The sequence below is a fragment of the Melanerpes formicivorus genome, unplaced genomic scaffold (genome assembly GCF_026170545.1).
Source record: "Melanerpes formicivorus ecotype bairdi unplaced genomic scaffold, bMelFor1.0.p_v2 SCAF_14, whole genome shotgun sequence".
In the NCBI taxonomy this organism is placed as follows: Eukaryota; Metazoa; Chordata; class Aves; order Piciformes; family Picidae; genus Melanerpes; species Melanerpes formicivorus.
The window spans coordinates 1,498,226-1,518,614 of record NW_027142366.1 but is presented as its reverse complement, the minus strand read 5'-3'; positions in this window follow the sequence as shown (position 1 = coordinate 1,518,614).

Sequence of the window (20,389 nt, the reverse complement as noted above, 5' to 3'; positions counted from 1 at the left end):
GGGGGAAATGTGGGGGAGAGGGGGAAAGGGGGAAAATGGGGGGGAAGGGGCATGAAAGGGGAGAAAAAGGGGCAGAAATGGGGAGAAAGTAGAGAAAAATAAGGGAAAAGAATGGGGAAAGGGAGGAAAGGGAAGGGGGAAATGGGGAAAATGGGGGAGGGAGTGGGGAAAATGGGGGGAAAGGGGAAAAATGGGGGGAAAGGGGGGAAATGGGGAGGGAAAGGAAGAAAATGGGAGGAGGGGAAAAGGGAAGAAATGAGGGAACTCCATCTGGCAGCCAAGGGCGTGCGAGTGGTTTGCCTCTTGGTGTCCCAAGGGCTGAGCTCAGAGCCTCCAAATCCCAGCAGGCAGCTCAGGCTGGGATTCCTGCTGTCAGGATTCCTGCTGTCAGGATTCCTGCTGTCAGGAAAGGGATTATGATGAGTCACCCTTTAGCAAAAGTTCATGCAGAGTGGCTGGAGGGAGGGAGGGAGGGGAGGAAAGAGCCAGGGAGATTGCCAAACATGGCAATGTTTATTGGAAATTCAGGCTGAAGGAGAGATTCTGAGAGGTCTGTAGGAAATGTTGGCCTGTGCTGGAGCTTGCTGGCTACTGGATGCCAGGGCTGGGCCAAGGAAACAGAGCTGGGAGGGCTGCAAAGCTCAGCAGCAACACCCAGGCTCAAAATGAATCCATTTCTTTAGCCATAAAGACCTTTCCCTTCCCTTCCCCCCTCCCCAGAAGGTGTTTTGCAGCTTGGCCAATCACTAGGTGATTATTTGCTTTGATTGAGCAGCCAGATGTTGGGCATCACTTCAACAGCTGGCTCCTGAGCAGCAGCCACACTGCTCCTCCTGCACCAGGACTCATGCTCTGAGCTCAGGTCACTCACAGCGCTCCAGTGCAGGGCTCACAAGGAGCCAAGCCCAGCAGCAAACCTGGCCCCAGGCCACGGGAAGCTCAGGTTGGATGGTTAAGGCAGGCAGCAAACAGCAGCCAGAGAGTCAGCATCACTCCTGCTGGGAAACACCTCCTGGCTGGGGGTGGGGAGCAGGTCAGGGGGTGGGGGGAAGGATGGAGCAACCCACAGCAGAGCATCGACTCCCCGAAGGAATCAGGACTGCAATTTCTTCTCAGCCCCAGAATGCTCTTCCAGGGGATCACCTGCTGAGCACTGATGCAAGGAGAGGATGTGGCAGCATGCAAACACCAAGGAGAGGTTTTGGGCTGAGGTTAAAGCAAGGTCTGTGCTGTCCCTGCCTCGGCTCCCTGCTGGTTCATGGGTGGGCAGAGGTGGAGGTGCTCGTGGGGGCAAGGAAGTGGAAGCAAGCCAGTCCCTGGGAGTGCAAACCAAACTCAAGCCCAAAGGGAGGCAGAAGAAATGAGAGGAAGAGATGGGGAGACCTTAGAGCAGCCTTCCAGGACCTGAAGGGGGCTACAAGAAAGCTGGGGAGGGACTTTCTAAAGGGCTTGTAGTGACAGAATGAGAGGCAAAGGCCTTGGGCTGCAAGAGGAGAGACTGAGGCTGGAGATTAGGAAGAAATCCTTTAGAGTGAGGCTGGGGAGATGCTGGCACAGGCTGCTCAGGGAGGCTGTGGCTGTCCCCTCCCTGGAGGCGTTGAAGTCCAGGCTGGATGAGGCCTTGAGCAAGCTGGGCTGGTGGGAGGTGGAGGTAGATGCCTCAAAGGTCCCTTTCCAATCCAAAGCACCCTGTGAGGCATGAGGCTCTAGGGAGAATGCTGTATGTCCTCAGGAGGAGCTGGCACACATTGGGGCAGCAGGAAGAGCTCTCTGCTGTGAGGGTGAGGGAGCTCTGGCACAGCTGCTCAGGGAGGTGGTGGAGGTCCCAGCCCTGCAGACATTCAAGGTCACCCTGGATGGGGCTCCGAGCAGCCTGCTCCAGCTGGGGATATCCCTGCTGACTGCAGGGCAGTTGGACTAGAGGAGCTTTAAGGGTCCCTTCCCACCCAAACCAGTCTGGGATTCTGGGATTCTCTGCTTCCCAGCCCTGCTGAACCACACAGTCTGGAAGGGCAAGGGCTGAAGCTGAGCACCAGCTCCTCCACCCTGATGCCTGAGCACACACAGCAGAGCTGCTTCCCAGGATCCAGCACTTAGTCATGCTGCAAGCAGCAGCCACGTGGCAATTGCCCTGCAATGCCTCTAATTACTCTTAATTAATTTAGCCAGGAAGTTCACTACCTGATGGAGAATGATTCTGTGTCAGTGCAGTGGTTAACGTACCTGGACCAGGGGGGAAGGCAAATGAGCTGCTCCTGTGATGAATGCTCCTGCAGCTGCTGGTGAAGGCAGGATGGAAAGCACAGCCTCAGAGGGGGCTGTGAGACAGTGCTCAGCCAGCAGAGACTCACAGAAGAGTAGAGCTTGGAAGGGACCTCCAGAGATCATCCAGACCAAATCCCCCTGCCAGAGCAGGGTCACCCAGGGCAGGGCACCCAGGAACACATCCAGGGGGGGTTGGAAGCTCTGCAGAGCAGGAGACTCCACAGCCTCTCTGGGCAGCCTGCTCCAGGGCTCTGCACCCTCACAGCAAAGAAGTTTCTCCTCCTGTTCAGGTGGAACTTCAGGGTGGTCTCCTGGCTGCTGGTGCAGCACCTAATGGCCCTGGGGAGCTGTGCAGGGGCCCTCAGGTGCTGAGCTTACAGAGGGTGTGGGAGCCTGGGGGCTGGTGAAGCTGGAACAGGTATTTCCCATCCAAGCTGCCTCTGTCTCAAAGTGGTTTCAGAGCTGTGTGGCTGAGGTGCTGAGGGCCAGGGCTCAGTGGTGCATGGTTGGACTTGGTGGTCTGAAAGGCTGCTGCTGCTCAAACCATTCTATGATTCTCTGCTCTCCATTGCAAACCTGAGCCTTGCATCCCAGCCTGCTCCCATGCCCCCTGCTGCCATGCAGCCTGCTGCCAGGCTGCAGCTGATTCACTGCCTTGCAAGCTTGGTGACAAAGTTTGCTAACCAGAATCTCCCCCAGACCACAGCCAGGAGATTCCTCTCCACTGCCTCCCCAAGCACCACAAACTTGCAAGCAGAGCTGGCTCCTTCACTGGGCAGAAATTCCAGCTGCTGCCATGCCAAGGAGGGGGTGACTGTCCCACCCCCCCAGGCACTCCTGGGTGGGAGCAAACCACCCCAGCAGCAGGTTTTGCAGCAGCCAAAGGGCAGCCTGTGCTGCTGGCTGGCTCAGGGAAGGAGATGGTTTTGTGCATTCAGGCCCCTGGCTAAAGAGGCTGCAGCACCCCCAAGGCCAGGCCTGCCCCAGCACCTCCTCCCTGGCTGCACACCAAGGGGGAGAACACCAGCCCCTGCAGGAGCTTCGCTGTCAGCCTCAGCCCAGGCACTGGCAGCCCAGCAGGCAGCCAGGATGGCTGCAGAGCTGGCTGTGGGCTTCCCTCACAGCCCATATAAGGGCCTTGGGGAAGCCCCAGAGGGGTTTGGCAGGACCTCAGTGACTTGAAATCCACCCCCACAGGCTGCCAAGGGCAAACCCTCTGTGCTGCAGGGCTCATCCTGCTGCGTTTGCTCTTTCCCATGGAGAACTTCCCCTCCCCCCCCGCAGCAGTTTGGGATCCCTCCCCCTGCAGGACAAGTGGGGGCTGCCTGCTGCTGCCCCCAGCCCCACCTGCCCCTGCTCCCCTGCTCAGGGTGGGGGGGTCCCAGCATTCCAAGGAGGACACATTCCTGCTCTGGGGACTGCCAGGGACGTGCCAAGCCCCCAGCACGCTGCAGCTGTCCCTGCATGAGATACCTTCCCCCCTGCAAAGCCACCACTTAAGGCATGCACACAGCAGAGGGCAGGGGGCTTTCACAGCTCCTTGGGGGAGCAAGGCTCTGCTGAGGCAGCACAGCCCTCCTCCACCACCGAGCCTTCCCTCCTTGGCAAGGGCTGAGCAGAGGCTTGGGGACTGCTCCATTGTTCCTGTGATGGGATGCAGATGGAGATCCCCCCTGTGCTCCAGCCTCTCCTCAGCCTCTGCAAGACTTGCTTGGTCATACAGGGTGGGCAGGGGCTGCTGCAGCTCCCCTCCACTGCACACACTGCAGGGAGTGGCAGTGGCCAGGGATGGGAACAGGAGGTGGTGGAGTCCAAGACGTGTGACCATGGCCCCTCAGGACACTGCTGCTGCACTCCAGGTCATGGCTGGTGGTGCCTTTGATGATCTCAGAGGCCTTTTCCAGCCTTAGAGACCCCATGATTTGATGATCCTGTTCTGGTCTGTGATGCCTAGGGGTGGGTGGAGGAAGGCAGCCTCAGTGCCACCCAACTGCCACACGTGCCAGGAGGACAGAAACTCCAGCTGAGCCCTGCCGGCTGGAGAGGAGCCCCACTGAGATGTGCATGGGAGGAGAGGTTGGAGGAGTGTGGGGTAGAAGCCAAACCTTCATGACAGTGCACATCTGACCTTGATCTTTTCCCTGCTGCAGCCAAGGATTAAACTCTCCTGTCGAGTTCCTCTGCCTGGGAGAGCTCCTGAGCCTGAGCCTGAGCCTGAGCCTGAGCCTGAGCCTGAGCCTGAGCCACGCGAGGCTGGAGGATGTCTGCAGATGTCAGCAGCCACCGGGAGCTCTGGACCAGGATCCCAGCAAAGCCCTGCTGCTGCTCCCAGTTTGAAGTGTGCTGCCTCCTGGCCAGCCCAGCCCCCTGCCATGAGAGCATTATGGGTTGTCAGCCCCGTGGTGGCTTCTGGGGGGTGAGCTCAGCCCCACACCTGCAGCAACCTCCTCCCTGTCGCGCTGCGTGGGCTGCCCGAGGCACAGCGCCTTGCAGGGCTGCAAAGAGCCTTTCCCTGTGGGGAGCAGGATAGGGCAGGAGAGATCCTTGCCTGGGACAAGGCTGCAGGGGTGCAAACCACTGCCTCTGAAAGCCAGGAGCTCTGTCCAAGGAGCTCCCTCCCAGCGCAGCCTTCGGTGCATCACTGCCTGCCGCCCCCTCCCCAGGCCGCCCCTCATGTGCCATGCCCGTGGCAAAAGGCAGCAACCTGGGGCTGCTCTGCCTCCCAAGGCAGCTCAGGCTCAGCTTTGAGGGAGCTCTGGGGCTGGAGGTGACAGTGTCACCGCCCCAGATTCCACAGCAGCCCAGGAAGCAGCCGGACTGCAGGGCTCCCTTCCCGGAGCGCTCCTGCCTCGGGATCTGGGGCTGCCTCAAACTGGGCCCCAGTCAGGGTGAGGAAGGAGCCTTTCCAGCTCAGACTTGCCAGGAGCTGCCTCAAAGAGCCTGGCCCTGCTCCACTGACCCATCTCAGTGCACAGCTTTTGCTGCTGACTGCTCGTGAATGCCAACTGATAACCATGGGGGACTCCTGCCTGGGGGGGTCAAAGCTGTACTTCAGCACAGGCTTTAGTTTCCCCTCAGCCAGCTCAGGGAACTACCACAAGCTCACCAAGAAAATCCACAAGCAGCCCTGAGACCTCCACAAGTGAAGGAATGAGACACCAAGGAATGTATCTCCTGCTCCTCACCCCCCTCCAGGCCCCCCCTTCAAAGCCCCATTTGACATTTACAGCTGCAGGCAACTGCTAAGAGCCAGGGCAAAGGTGGCAGCTACAGCAGGAGAGGCACTGCTGGTGCCCAGGGTCCCAGACCCCAGCATGGGGAGGGCTGGAAGAGACCTCTGGGGGTCACCCAGTTCAACCCCCTGCTCCAGCAGGGCACCCACAGCAGCTTGCCCAGGAGCACAATGCCCAGGCAGGAGACTCCACAACCTCCCTGGGCAGCCTGCTCCAGGGTTCCAGCAGCCTCACACCAAAGGAGTTTCTCCTCCTGGGCTCCAGTTTGTGCCCCCTGCCCCTTGTGCTGTCCCTGGGCAGCACTGAGCAGAGCCTGGCCCCAGCCTCTTGCCCCCCAGCCTTTAGCTCTTGCTGAGCATTGCTCAGCTCCCCTCTGGGGCTGCTCTGCTGCAGGCTCTCAGCCCCAGGGCTCTCAGCCTCTGCTCCTGGCAGAGCTGCTCCAGACCCCTCAGCTGCTTTGTGGCCTCCCCTGGCCTCTCCACTGCCTCTCTTGAACTGAGGATCCCAGAACTGAGCCCAGCCCTCCAGCTGTGGCCATCCTGGAGGTGTCAGAACCTTCCCCCAGGCTGGATGCCCACCCCCAGGACCTGTGGCATTGCTCATTTCATGCCTGCCCCTTCCTTCCCAACCCTTTCTTTGACTGGGAGAGGTGGGGAAGGGAAGGGAAGGGAAGGGAAGGGAAGGGAAGGGAAGGGAAGGGAAGGGAAGGGAAGGGAAGGGAAGGGAAGGGAAGGGAAGGGAAGGGAAGGGAAGGGAAGGGAAGGGAAGGGAAGGGAAGGGAAGGGAAGGGAAGGGAAGGGAAGGGAAGGGAAGGGAAGGGAAGGGAAGGGAAGGGAAGGGAAGGGAAGGGAAGGGAAGGGAAGGGAAGGGAAGGAGCAGCTTTCACTGCCTGGCTGCTGGGTGAGGATGCTCCATTTCAGACAATCAAGCTGAGAAGCCTTTTCTCTCTGCTCCATTTCCCAGAGCAGGCATTGCTCCTCTTGCAGATGTATTTAACAGCAGGCCTGCTACCCATTAATGCAGCAAGGCTCAGTGAGGCTCTTTCAAGCCTTGCCCTTATAAGTCCATATTTCCAGAGGTTCATGGCTCAGCAGTCACCACACACCCAGACACTCCACAGTGGATTTTTCTCCCTTTCCCCTTCCCAGCTTCCCCCAATCACCACTTTGAAGCTGTGCAGAAGGAGTGAGGAGGGACCTGCTGCTTCCCCCAGGCTCCCAGAGCCCCCTCCCCTCCCCCAGCACACCCCCAGCAGCCAAGGTGCACAGCAAGGGCACACAGACCCCTCAGAGGAGAGCCCAAACTCAACTCCTAAACTGCTCATCAGTTGTGCTCTTGGAAGTCCTGCAGGGGGCTGGGAGGAGAAGGCTTTTCTGGGGCACCTCTCCAGCACTTCCCAGCTCTCCAAGGTACCTCTCACCCCTTTCCATTTGGAAATGAAGCACAGAAGCCATCAAAGTGACAGCTCTGGAAAGCCAAGCTCTTCTGTCACACAGCAACTTTGGCTTCAGGGCCCTTTCCTGTCACATAAATGCTGGATCAGACATTTTCTGTCCCCTGCAGCCTGCAAAATGCCAAGAGGAGCACAAAGCTGACAGCAGCTCTGCATTTGCAGCTCTGTATTTCCAGCTCTGCTCACTTGGACTGAGATTCCCCCTTGTGTGCACAGCAGACCCAGAGCCAGAGCCAGAGCAAGGGACAGGGGGCACAAACTGCAGCCCAGCAGGCTCCACCTGAGCAGGAGGAGAAACTTCTTTGGTGTGAGGCTGCTGGAGCCTGGAGCAGGCTGCCCAGAGAGGTTGTGGAGTCTCCTCTGGAGAGCTTCCCAACCCCCTCCTGGGCACTGTGCTGCTGGGCATTGTGCTGTGGGTGCCCTGCTGGAGCAGGGGAGGTTGGACTGGGTGATCCCCAGAGGTCCCTTCCAACCCCTTCCAGCCTGTGGCTCCTGATGCCAGTGCTAGGTGACACCAAGTGCAATGAGCAGAGCAGTGGCAGGTCCCAGCCCAGCTCCAGGCAGGAGACTTTCCCTTTGCTGCCACAGGAAACAGGAAAGCAGAGCTCATGAAAGCAGCAGAGATTACTCATGGCAGAGTCACCTTCCAAGATGCCAAACTGCTTTCTCCTGCTGGGTTTTTAATTCTCAGGCACCATGGCAAGTCAATAGTTCAGGGCTGTGAAGTAAGTTGCTTCAAGTCCAATATTCAATGCTTATTAGATCCCTTTGCCTCTGCTCAGCAGCTGTGTGTGGGTGGTTGCCAGGCTGTGCATGGAGTGTGCCACCTGAAACTGCAGTGCACAGGGTGGAGCAAACTCCCCACCACAGCTAGCCAGGGGCTACACTGATGGGCTTGGGGAGGATATTACCAACCCTTGAAGGCAGAGGGAGGAAGACAATCAAAGCACTTAAAGGGGTTTTGGGTGGGAAGGGAGCTCCAGAGCTCACCCAGGCCAAGCCCTGCAGGCAGCAGGGACATCCTCCCCTGGAGCAGGCTGCTCAGAGCCCTCTCCAGCCTCACCTTGAACAGCTCCAGGCAGGGAGCCTCAACCACCTCCCTGGGCAGCCTGCTGCAGTGCTTCAGCAGCCTCCTGGGGCACAACTTGTTCCTCACCTCCAATCCCAATCTGCTCTGCTCTCATTTCAAACCATTGCCTCTGCTCCTGGCCCTGCAGCCCTTTGGGAGCAGTCCCTCTGCAGCCTTCCTGGAGCCCTTCAGGTGCTGGCAGGCTGCTGTGAGCTCTGCCTGGAGCCTTCTCTCCTGCAGGCTGCACAGCCCCAGCTCCCTCAGCCTGGCCTTGCAGCAGAGCTGCTCCAACCCTCTGATCATTTTTGTGGCCCTCATCTGGAGCCTCTCCCTCAGCTCCAGGTCCTGTGCTGAGGGCTCCAGAGCTGGGCAGAGCCCTGCAGGTGAGGTCTCACCACAGCAGGATCCTCTCTCCATCTCTGGCCACGCTGCTTTGGGTGCAGCCCAGGCTGCTGGCTGCCTCCAGGGCTGCCAGTGCCCATTGCTGCCTCCTGTCCAGCCCCCCCAAGGCCTTCTCTGCAGAGCTGCTCTCAATTTCATCATCCCCCAGCCTGCTCTGAAACTTCTCTTCCAGCTTTTCACCCCCTTCAATTGGATACCAACAGTTGGTGTTAGGAGCTGCAAGCATCCCCCCATCCAGTGCCATGCCCTGACCTGTCACCCAGCAGCTCATGCCAGGAGCCCTGCACAGCCCAGGAGAAGCTCTCATCTGAACTGGGAAGCTTCACACAAGTACCCCTGATCTCTGTTGGTGCCTGGAACCCCCTCCTCCTCCTCCTGCTGACAGCCAGCAGCCCCCCACAGCATGGGAGCTCTGCAAACAAACTGGGGAGCCAGGAGGCTGAGGCTCAGAAACCTTAAAGGTCATTTAAAATTGCTCAGCACTGAGAAGCATCACCTGGGGGTGGGGAGAGCAGCAGCTCACAGCACCACAGCAGCTGCTGCTGGCTCCCCCACAGCCCTCCCTTGTGTGCAAGAAGGGAGGAAGTGTCTCAGCACAAGGCAGGCAAATGTGGGAGATGAGGATGGAGACACCGTGGGGAGGGAGGGTTGAGCTCCTCAGGGAGGGTTGAGCTCCTCAGGGAGGGTTGAGCTCCTCAGGGGGGGTTGAGCTCCTCAGGGGGGAGGGTTGAGCTCCTCAGGGAGGGTTGAGCTCCTCAGGGGGGAGGGTTGAGCTCCTCAGGGAGGGAAGGTTGAGCTCCTCAGGGGGGGAGGGTTGAGCTCCTCGCGGGGGGAAGGGTTGAGCTCCTTGGTGGGGAAGGGTTGAGCTCCTCAGGGGGGTCAGCTGGATGCAGTGATGTGGGAGAGGGGCAAATGTCCAGCCTCTCTGCTCTGAGCTGGTGCAGCAGTGCCAGTGCTCAGCTCTGCCTTTGCCCCCAGGAGCATCATTTCTTTGAAGCCAGGGAGGATCCAAGCCTTACACAATCTTGCTGCTGGCTCCAGTCCCTCCTGAGCTGAGCCCAGCTGACACACACACTCACAGCATCTCAGCATGGTGGAGGGGTTGGAAGGGACCTCTGGAGCTCACCCAGCCCAACCCCCTGCTCCAGCAGGGCACCCACAGCAGCTTGCCCAGGGGCACAATGGCCAGGGGGGGTTGGAAGCTCTCCAGAGCAGGAGACTCCACAGCCTCTCTGGGCAGCCTGCTCCAGGCTCCAGCAGCCTCACACCAAGGAAGTTTCTCCTCCTGCTGAGATGGAGCCTGCTGGGCTCCAGTTTGTCCTGTTTCTTTCTACAGAATACAGAATTAACCAGGTTGGAAAAGACCTCAGAGATCCCCAAGTCCAACCTGCCACCCAACACCACCTGATCAACTCACCCCTGGCACCAAGCACCCTGTCAGGTCTCCTCCTGAACACCTCCAGGGCTGGGGACTCCACCACCTCCCTGGGCAGCACATCCCAAGGGCCAACAACTTTCTGGGAAGAACTTTCTTCTCTCCTCCAGCCTAAACTTCCCTAACCAGAGCAGGCTGCTCACAGCCCCAGATAACCTGGCCTGGAATGGCTGCAGAGATGAGGCAGCTCCCTCCTCTGTGGGCAGCCTGGGCCAGGGGCTCACCACCCTCAGCACAAAAAAATCTCTTCTACACAATCTCTGTCTCCTTCTTTCACTTCAAACCATCCCCCCTTGTGTTCTCACAGTAGGCTCTGCTCAGAAGTCTGTCCCCAGCCTTCTGCTCAGCCCTCTAAGCACTGCAAGGCCACCAGAAGGTCTCCCTGGAGCCTTCTCCTCTCCAGGCTGAGCAACCCCAACTCTCTCAGCCTGGCCTCGCAGCAGAGGGCTTCCAGCCCTGCCAGCACTGCTGTGGCCTCCTCTGGCCCCTCTCCAACAGGTCCCTGCCTGTGCTGAGGGCTCCAGAGCTGGCCCCAGCGCTGCAGGTGAGGTCTCTGCAGAGCTGCCCACGCTGCTGGGGCTGCAGCCCAGGAGATGTTTGGCTTCTGGGCCAAGGCTCATGAAGAGACTGAAAAGAATTCCTTTTCCTCCTACAGCTTGGCAGCAAACCAGCCTGATCTTCTAAGAGTGATAGCAGAGGAGAAGACATGAGCTCATCTGGAGCACAGTGACCCAGAGGCAAAGCTGGCAGGGAGCAGCCCAGCAGCGCCGGTCCCAGCCCCACGTCCGGCCAGAGGGAAGCTGCAGCCCTGCCCCTGCCCCTGCCCCTGCCTGGAGTGGGGCAGCAGCAGTTTGTGCTTAAGGCTTAAGGCAGCCCAGAGCAAGGCATCCTGAGGAAATATTTGGAAAGGCCAACTTATGAATGGGAGCCTGGAAGCTGAGTGGCTGCAAGGGGGAAGGGAAGCCCAGAGGAGGGGGGGATTGGTTTGGTCACCAGCCCTTATTAGGGAAAGGGACTATTAATAGCTGCCTGTGTGTGCCTGCCTGCTCCTCCCCACCCCCAGCCCCTGGCTCCACACCATGAACCTCCTCTGCTGTCAGGACACCAACTCTGATGTCACAGACTCAAGGTTATGGCATCACTGGCCAAGTTTAAGTCAATGCAGCAGCCACAATCAATCTCCAGGGTTCCCTTATCTGCTCCATTCATTAACACCCAGCAGCAGAGGCATGGGAACAGGACCAGCATTGCTCTTCCCTCACTTCATTATTTTCCCTACTTTTCTGTACATTGTGGGCTGAAGATCTTCCTCCCTGCCCTCAGCACTGTGCTCTCCCTGCCCTCAGCACTGTGCTCTCCTTCTCCCTGCCCTCAGCACTGTGCTCTCCTTCTGCCTGCCCTCAGCACTGTGCTCTCCTTCTGCCTGCCCTCAGCACTGTGCTCTCCCTCTCCCTGCCCTCAGCACTGTGCTCTCCCTCTGCCTGCCCTCAGCACTGTGCTCTCCCTGCCCTCAGCACTGTGCTCTCCTTCTCCCTGCCCTCAGCACTGTGCTCTCCTTCTGCCTGCCCTCAGCACTGTGCTCTCCCTCTCCCTGCCCTCAGCACTGTGCTCTCCCTCTGCCTGCCCTCAGCACTGTGCTCTCCCTGCCCTCAGCACTGTGCTCTCCCTGCCCTCAGCACTGTGCTCTCCTTCTCCCTGCCCTCAGCACTGTGCTCTCCCTGCCCTCAGCACTGTGCTCTCCCTGCCCTCAGCACTGTGCTCTCCCTCTGCCTGCCCTCAGCACTGTGCTCTCCCTCTGCCTGCCCTCAGCACTGTGCTCTCCTTCTGCCTGCCCTCAGCACTGTGCTCTCCCTGCCCTCAGCACTGTGCTCTCCTTCTGCCTGCCCTCAGCACTGTGCTCTCCTTCTCCCTGCCCTCAGCACTGTGCTCTCCCTCTGCCTGCCCTCAGCACTGTGCTCTCCCTGCCCTCAGCACTGTGCTCTCCCTCTGCCTGCCCTCAGCACTGTGCTCTCCTTCTCCCTGCCCTCAGCACTGTGCTCTCCTTCTGCCTGCCCTCAGCACTGTGCTCTCCTTCTCCCTGCCCTCAGCACTGTGCTCTCCCTCTGCCTGCCCTCAGCACTGTGCTCTCCTTCTGCCTGCCCTCAGCACTGTGCTCTCCCTCTGCCTGCCCTCAGCACTGTGCTCTCCCTGCCCTCAGCACTGTGCTCTCCCTCTCCCTGCCCTCAGCACTGTGCTCTCCCTCTCCCTGCCCTCAGCACTGTGCTCTCCTTCTGCCTGCCCTCAGCACTGTGCTCTCCCTCTCCCTGCCCTCAGCACTGTGCTCTCCCTCTGCCTGCCCTTAGCACTGTGCTCTCCCTCTCCCTGCCCTCAGCACTGGTGGGACCACAATTCAAAGCCTGGCTTCAGCTTTGGGCCCCTCCAAGGAGACTGAGGAGCTGGAGCAGGGCCAGAGAAGGGCAGCAAAGCTGGGGAAGGGTCTGGGGAGCAGGGCTGGGGAGGAGCAGCTGAGGGAGCTGGGGGTGTTGAGGCTGGAGGAGGCTGAGGGGAGACCTTCTGGCTCTGTACAGCTCCCTGAGAGGTGAAACACAGCCTCCCCAAGGACATCCCTGGTACACAAAGAGCCAAGAACAGTGCTGCCTACCCCTTGCTTCTCTGTGAGAGTCCAGGATCCTGTCCCAGTGCCCTGCCAGGCTGATGCCAGTGAGAGACACCCTGGCAGCTCCAGAGCCAGTCTAATTGCTGCCATCGAGCTGCTCCCAGGCAGATGAACTCATTCATGCTGCAAACACTCTGTGAGCACAGAAAATGCCCCAGAGCTCTCACAGCCAGGCACAAACCCAGCCCTGGCTCCAGAGAGGGTGGAGGGTGCTGCTGGCTTCCAAGTGACAACATCTCAGGGCTGCTCCCAGCTTTCCCATCCAGCATCTTGATGGTGGGGGGTGCTACATGAAAGGGCTCCTGCCAAAGGCTTGCTTTGCTCCCCAGCTTGCTGCTTCAGCCTCCAAGCACAACCCCCAGACCAAAACAAAAGGATTCCAAACTGAATTTGGATGGAGTCAGAGGAGTTTTTGTTTGGCAGCAACCAAAATCTGTTTGTACATTGCCTTTGATGGCTATGAACTGGAGCTCTGACTGCAGCCCACTCCAAAATCCACCTCCAAAGAGAGAGTCTTGCTGCTCATTTCCCTCAGGGGACCATCAGACCATGGGGAAGCTCTTCCCTGACTTTCCTCCCAGCCAGCTGCAGAGGGAGGTCTGTAAAATGTGCCTCCCCAGCTGCCACTGAGCTGAGGTCCAGCAGGCACAGACTGCCAGGCTGCTGGGGCTGGAAGGGACCTCTAAAGGTCATTTAGGCCAAGCCCCCTGCCCTGAACAGGTTGCTCAGAGCCTCATCCACCCTGACCTGGAATGGTTCCATGGATAGGGTCACTGCCAGCTCTCTGGGCCAGGGGCTCACCACCCTCAGCATATCTTCTATCCAGCCTAAATCTCCCTCTTTCACTTCAAACCATCCCCCACCTTGTCCTCTCACAGCAGGCTCTGCTCAGAAGTCTGTCCCCAGCCTTCTGCTCAGCCCTCTAAGCACTGCAAGGCCACCAGAAGGTCTCCCTGGAGCCTTCTCCTCTCCAGGCTGAGCAACCCCAACTCTCTCAGCCTGGCCTCCCAGCAGAGGGCTTCCAGCCCTGCCAGCACTGCTGTGGCCTCCTCTGGCCCTGCCCCACCAGGTCCCTGCCTGTGCTGAGGGCTCCAGAGCAGGTCCCAGCAGTGCAGGAGGGGGCTCAGCAGAGCCATGGGGGTGCAGGATGCTGGCTGCATGCCCTACAACCAGCCACAGAGGGTTAGCTCCATCTCCCAGAGGTGGGAGCAGAGCTTTGTGCAGCAAAGAAATGGAACCACAAGGAACCAACCCAAAGCTACAGAGCAAAACCCTTCCAGAGGAGCTGCAAGGGGTCTGCTCAGACCCCACCACCCCTCACAGAGGTCTCTCCCTTCCAGAGCTCTAACCAGGCCACAGCTACTGGAAAGCCAACTTCCAGGTGGGGCTCCCAGCTGCAACAAACCCTGCCCAGTTTCCCTAAGAATCTCTTGCTTTGCCTTCCAGTCTGCTCCCTGCTGCTGCAGGCAGGAGGTTGTAGCTGCCTGTTTGTGCAGGGGGAGGCTGGGATGCTGCCACTGCTCAGATCAGAGCCCTGCTGGGAGGTTTCTCCTGGCAACTCCCCATATAAGGATGTCACAAGGAGGACAAAAGCAAGGAGGGAGCAGGGCTTTGGGCTCAGCAGCCACAAGCTCTCAGCTGGTGCCCTGGGTGGGCTCCTTGGGCTGGGAGCAGGCAGAAGTTGCCAAGGTCCAGCCTGCTGGGATGGGGCACTGGGGACAGCTGCCATGGGAGAAGCAGGAGGGAAATGAGGGCAATGTCTCAGGGTCCTGACCAGCCTCCCAGTGAGAGGTGAGATCTGGCTGCTGCTGTCAGCAGAGGAAGATGGAGCTGAGAGCAGCCTTGGAGCTACTGGGAAGAGCTAGAGGGCTCAAGGGTGGTTGGTCACAGCTCACAGGATGCCAGGGGTTGGAAGGGACCTCAGGAGATCATCCAGTCCAACCCCCCTGCCAGAGCAGGAGCAGAGAATCCAGCACAGGTTGCACAGAACTGCATCCAGATGGGGCTGGAAAGCCTCCAGAGAAGGAGATGTCCTTCCTCTCCTCCCACCTGGTGTTTAGGTGACTTCAGAGCTCAGCACAATGAAGTGGAGACTGTGTCCCAGGTTGGCTATCTGCTACATCTCCTTTCCTTGCCACCTGTGCTGTGCCCACTGGAAGCAAACACAGTTCCCTCAGGCAGAACCACTCAGCCCACAGCCAAGCACTGAGTGGCTGCCTCCTCCCTGGGGGTGCTCAAGGCCAGGCTGGATGAGGCCCTGAGCAACCTGGGCTGGGGGGAGGTGTCCCTGCCCATGGCAGGGGCTTGCTCCAGGACTTTAATGTCCCTTCCAAGCCAAAGTGTTCTATGGCTTTCACCAGGTAAGACCTTGCTGTGGGAGCAGAGCAGGAGACAGAAGGATCTGCTCATCCTAAACTGCACCAGAGCCAAGCCACCCAAACCCACCCCAGGGGCACAGAGGGAGAGGAGATGGTCTGAAGTTGTGCCACAGGAGGTTCAGGTGGGAGACTGGGGGAAAACTCTTCACTGCAGGAGTGGTCAGGGGTGGGAAGAGGCTGCCCAGGGAGGTGGTGGAGTCCCCATCCATGGAGGTGCTCAAGAAACCTGTGGCCATGGCACCTGGGGCTGCTGGCTGGGCTGGAGGACCTCCGAGGTCTCTGCCAGCCCAAAGCCACTCAGTGAGGCTGCTCTTGAACTCAGCCTAAGTGGGCAGGGGTCCTGCACAGGCAATTCTTGCTGGTGCTGGCTTCCTTGGCAAGGGATCTGGAGTGCCAGCCAGGAGGCTCTGCTCCACACCTGCTGAGGAGCACAGGGCTCCCCCCTCCCCTGCAGCCCGGGCACGGCGCTCTGCGTCAGCACCAGCGGCTCCTGCCCCCTCCTGAACAGCCTCCTGCCCCCAAGCTGGGGAAGCATCCAAGTCTTGCAACCCTTCCCTTCAGCCCTGCTCTCCCTTGGCACTATAAATAGCCCTGGCACCCGTGGTGGTACAGCCTGCCTCCTGGAAATCGGATTGAAGAGGGAAGTTGGCCGGCCTCCGCCAGAAGGGAAGGTTTGTTATTCAGCTCTGCAGATGTCCTCCCCTCCAAACACTGCCTGAGCTGGGAGTGAGGGCACAGAGGCAGAGTGAAGTCGTTAGGAAAGATTTCCTGACAAGCCCCAGGCTCAGGGAAGGCTTTGGTGCATCCTTCACCTTCTGTGGCAGGAAGCTCCTGCACAGACTCACAGAACCACCCTGGCTGGAAAAGGCCTCAGAGATCATCAAGGCCAACCTCTGACCTAACCCCTGACACCTCCTGGCATCTCAACCAGGGCTCCAAGTGCCACATCCAAGCCTTTCTTGACCACCTCCAGGCATGGGGACTCCACCACCCCCCTGGGCAGCACATCCCAGTGGCCAATTCCTCTTGCTGGGAAGAATTTATTCCTCACCTCCAGCCTGAACCTCCCCTGGCACAGCTTGAGACTGTGTCCTCTTGTTCTGGTGCTGGTTGCCTGGCAGAAGAGCTCAGCTCCCACCTGGCTACAACCTCCCTGCAGGGAGTTGCAGAGAGCAAGAAGGTCTCCCCTGAGCCTCCTCTTCTCCAGGCTAAGCACCCCCAGCTCCCTCAGCCTCTCCTCCCAGGGCTGTGTCCCAGACCCCTCCCCAGCTTTGTTGCCCTTCTCTGGACACCTTCCAGCAGCTCAACCTCCTTCCTAACCTGAGGGGCCCAGAACTGGACACAGGACTCCAGGTGTGCCCTAAGCAGTGCAGTGTACAGGGCAGGATGAGCTCCCTGCCCCTGCTGCCCACACTGTTCCAGTGGCCAGGATGCCCTTGGCCTTCATCTCTGGATTCTTCCCAAACCCTTCTGTGGGGTGGGCTGCAATCACCCCCCACCCCCAAAATAAACCTTGCCAGACTCAGCTCAGTTTGGGATGGCAGCAAATGTTTAGTCTGGAAAAGAGGAGGCTGAGGGGAGACCTCCTGGCTCTCTGCAGCTGCCTGAAAGGACATGGTAGAGAGGTTGGTGCTGGTCTCTTCTCACAGGTAATTAGTGACAGGACCAGAGGGAATGGCCTCAAGCTGCCACTGGGGAGGTTTAGACTGCACCCAGCAAGGCTGGGCAGGGATTGGGATGTGCTGCCCAGGGAGGTGGGGGAGTCCCCAAGCCTGGCTGTGTTTGAAGGTGCTTTGGATGTGGTGCTGGGGGCTGTGGTTCAGGGGTGACCCTTGCAGAGCAGGGTTCTGGGTTGGACTTGGTGATCCTGAGGGTCTGCTCCAACCTGAATGCTTCTGTGAGTGTGTGAGCTGAAGCACTGCTGGTGGGGCAGGGCAGGGCAGGGCAGGGCAGGGCAGGGCAGGGCAGGGCAGGATGCCTCCCCCCATGCTGCATCTCACTGGCAGGAAGAGAACTCTCAGACCTGTTCTGTGCTCCAGCTCCACTGACAAGCAAACTGCAACCTGGAGCTATGACATGCAGTGAACAGCCACCAGACACACAGAGTACCTCCAGTGTGTAGATGCCTACAGCTTATCAACAGCACAGAACCCCCCCTGGATGGATCCAGGGCACCTGTTCACCTCCTCAGCCCCCCCTGGATGGATCCAGGGCACCTCTTCACCTCCTCAGACTCCCCTGGATGGATCCAGGGCACCTCTTCACCTCCTCAGCCCCCCCTGGATGGATCCAGGGCACCTCTTCACCTCCTCAGCCCCCCCTGGATGGATCCAGGGCACCTCTTCACCTCCTCAGACCCCCCTGGATGGATCCAGGGCACCTCTTCACCTCCTCAGACCCCCCTGGATAGATCCAGGGCACCTCTTCACCTCCTCCCCCCCTGCCTCCCTCCTTCCTGCTGCCTCACACAATAGTCCAAACAGAGCTACCCTGGCAAAGAGAGGGAGGAAAGCTGCAGGCAGGAGTGACAGAAGAAGCAGCAGAAGCGAGAAAGAGCTGCTCCTGCCACTACTCTCTCTTCCTGAGAGCAAGCCACTGGCTTCCTGTGGAGCTGATCCTTATTCTGCACCCAGTGGTGGTTTATTTTCAGCCTTTGCAGCCAGGATCTGGGCTAAAGTTTCCCTCCTCAAACTCTTAACACCTTTGCCAAAGCCGTTTCTGTTCTGCTCCTCTCCTGCAGCCTGCTGCCTTGTAGCAGAGGGAAGGGCCAGGGTTTGTGTGCAGGCCTGGGGCTGGCTGGGGAGCTGTCAGGTTCTGCAGGGATTTTACTGATGGGGAGAGAAAAAACAGAAGAGGCAGAAACTTTCCTTGAGCTCTTTGTACTCTGAAAGCTTTCTCCCTCCTGCTGCTGGCACTAATAGGCAGCTTTAAGCAGAGGTGTTTGGGCATCTAAGAGAAGCTTTCCCGGCACAGGGCTCACTGTCAAACCCTTTTCAGTCCCCACAAGCCATTAGAAGCTGTCCCTTTGCTCCCAGCACTCCCTACCCTTGCAGCTGGGCAGTGCACCGAGGCTCTGGAGCTAGGATTTGCTTGCAGAAGTTACTGAACAGCAAGCACGAAGCAGCCAAGCCCTGTTGGGTCAGGAGGTGGCTTCTGGAGTGTCCCCAGCACTCAGAGCCAGGCTGACACCGTGCCTGCCACCCCTGAGGCTTGGGTTGCCTGCAGGAGCTCAGAGCCACCAAGCTACAGCAGGGATTGGAAGGGACCTTCAGAGGTCACCTAGTCCAGGTCCCCTGCAGGGAGCAGGGACAGCTTCAGCTAGACCAGGCTGCTCAGAGTCCCATCCAGCCTGACCTCTTAGCCCTGCTCTGGCCCTGCTCCAGCAGCTCCCTGCCTGTGCTGTGCTGAGGAGCCCAGGGCTGGCCCCAGCACCGCAGGAGAGGGGAGCAGAATTCCCTCCCTCCACCTGCTGCCCACACTGCTGGGGGTCAGCCCAGGAGGTGGGTGACTCTGGGCTGGGAGGGCAGGGTATGGTGCTGCCTCTTGGCCAGCTTTTCATCCACCAGCACCCCCAGAGCCCTCTCCAGAGGGCTGCCCTTCACCCCCAGCCTGTGTTCATACCGAGGGCTGCCCTGCCCCTGCTGCAGGGGCTTGAACCTGGCCGTGTTGAACCTCAGGAGGTGCACACTGGCCTCTCCCCCAGCTTGCCCAGCTGCCTCTGGCTGGTAACCTTCTCCCACAGGCATGCCAGCTGCACCACTCTGCAGGCTTGCTGAGGGTGCACTCAGTCCCACTGTGCCTGCATTCAAGCCCACAGCCCCTGCCCACGGCAGGGGGGTTGGAACTGGCTGATCCTTGAGGTCCCTTCCAGCCCTGGCAGTTCTGTGATGCTGTGTCATTGATGAAGACATTAAACAGCACTGCTCCCAGCCCAGATCCTGTTTCCTCTCCAGATCCTGTTGCAGCCCCCCCCCTGTCCAGCAGGAACAATCTCACCCATTCATGCAAGCAGGGGGCAGGGGGAGGGTGACCCCCCCCAGATTTCTGGCAGAGTTTATTAGCAGCAGAGTTTATTATTGCTCCTGCTGCTGTGACACCCTGAGGCTCTCCAGACTCCAGCTCTCTGTTGGGTAACCTTCCCTGGCAGAGGGATAACCAGGGGCTGGGGATGAACGCCTGGGGCCGCAGGGCTCGGCTCCCTGCACCGCTCCTTCCAGCCTCAGATGAGTTAGAGCCTCTCCCAAGCCTCCAGCCTGCCAAGGGAGGCCAGCAGGACTGCCCCTCCCCAGGGGGCTGGGAAGATGAGTAGATGAAAGCTGGCCAGATAGGTGTCAGTGGGGGTTACACAAACAGCTCCGGGGCTCTCTGCTGCTCCCAGCTTGACCTCGGCCACGGAGGAGCTGGAGCTGCTCTGTGTTGTTACTGACACAGCAGGAGCTGAATGCATTTCGTTTGAAGGACTTTCTGGGCTTGAAATTGGAGCCTCTGCTCCTCACACACCTCAAAGGCACTCCTGGTGCCTGGAGGGGAGACGTGGCATCACTGCGAGCACTCTCAGCCCCCCTGCCCCTGCCTCCACACCAGCACTGCCTGGACCTCTCTCTGCACACAGGCAGCAGCACAGGGTCCAGCCTGCACTCAGACCCTGGGGAGACCTTAGAGCACCTTCCAGCACCTGAAGTGGGATCCAAGACAGCTGGGAGGGGACTTTGCACAAGGGCCTGCAGGGACAGGGGATGCCTTTAGGCTTGAGGAGGGTAGGTTTAGACTGGAGATTAGGAGGAAATTCTTCACAATGAACAACCTGGGAAGAGGTTGCCCAGGGAGGTTGTGGAAGCCTCATCCCTGGAGGTGCTCAAGGCCAGGTTGGATGAGGCCCTGAGCAACCTGGGCTAATGGGAGGTGTCCCTGCCCATGGCAGGGGGATGGAACTGGATGAGCTTTAAGGTCCCTTCCAACCCAAACCATTCTCTGAATCTGTGAATCACAGAACTGTTTCTAAGGTCACTGAGTCCAGCACTGCTCTGACACCACCATGGCCAACAATCTGTGTCCCAGAACCTGCAGGCTGAGATCCCAAAGGCTTTCCAAGGAGGAAAGGTTACAGACCTCAACATTCTCACTCCAGCAGCCTCCAGACCCGAGACACCTCAGCCCTGCAACCCAGGCTGGGATTCAATTTCTTCCTTAATCACTGTGGTACAACACACTGGTGGAGCAGGTCCAGAGGAGGGCTGTGAATATGATCAGAGGGCTGCAGCACCTCTGCTGCTGAGGGAGCTGGGGCTGGTCAGCCTGGAGAAGAGAAGGCTCCAGGGAGACCTAATAGCAGCCTGCCAGCACCCAGCAGGTTCCACCTGAGCAGGAGGAGAAGCTTGTTTGGTGTGAGGCTGCTGGAGGCCTGGAGCAGGCTGCCCAGAGAGGCTGTGGAGTCTCCTGCTCTGGAGAGATCCCACACTGGCCTGGGGACTCTGAACCTGGGCCAGCTGCTCTGGGTG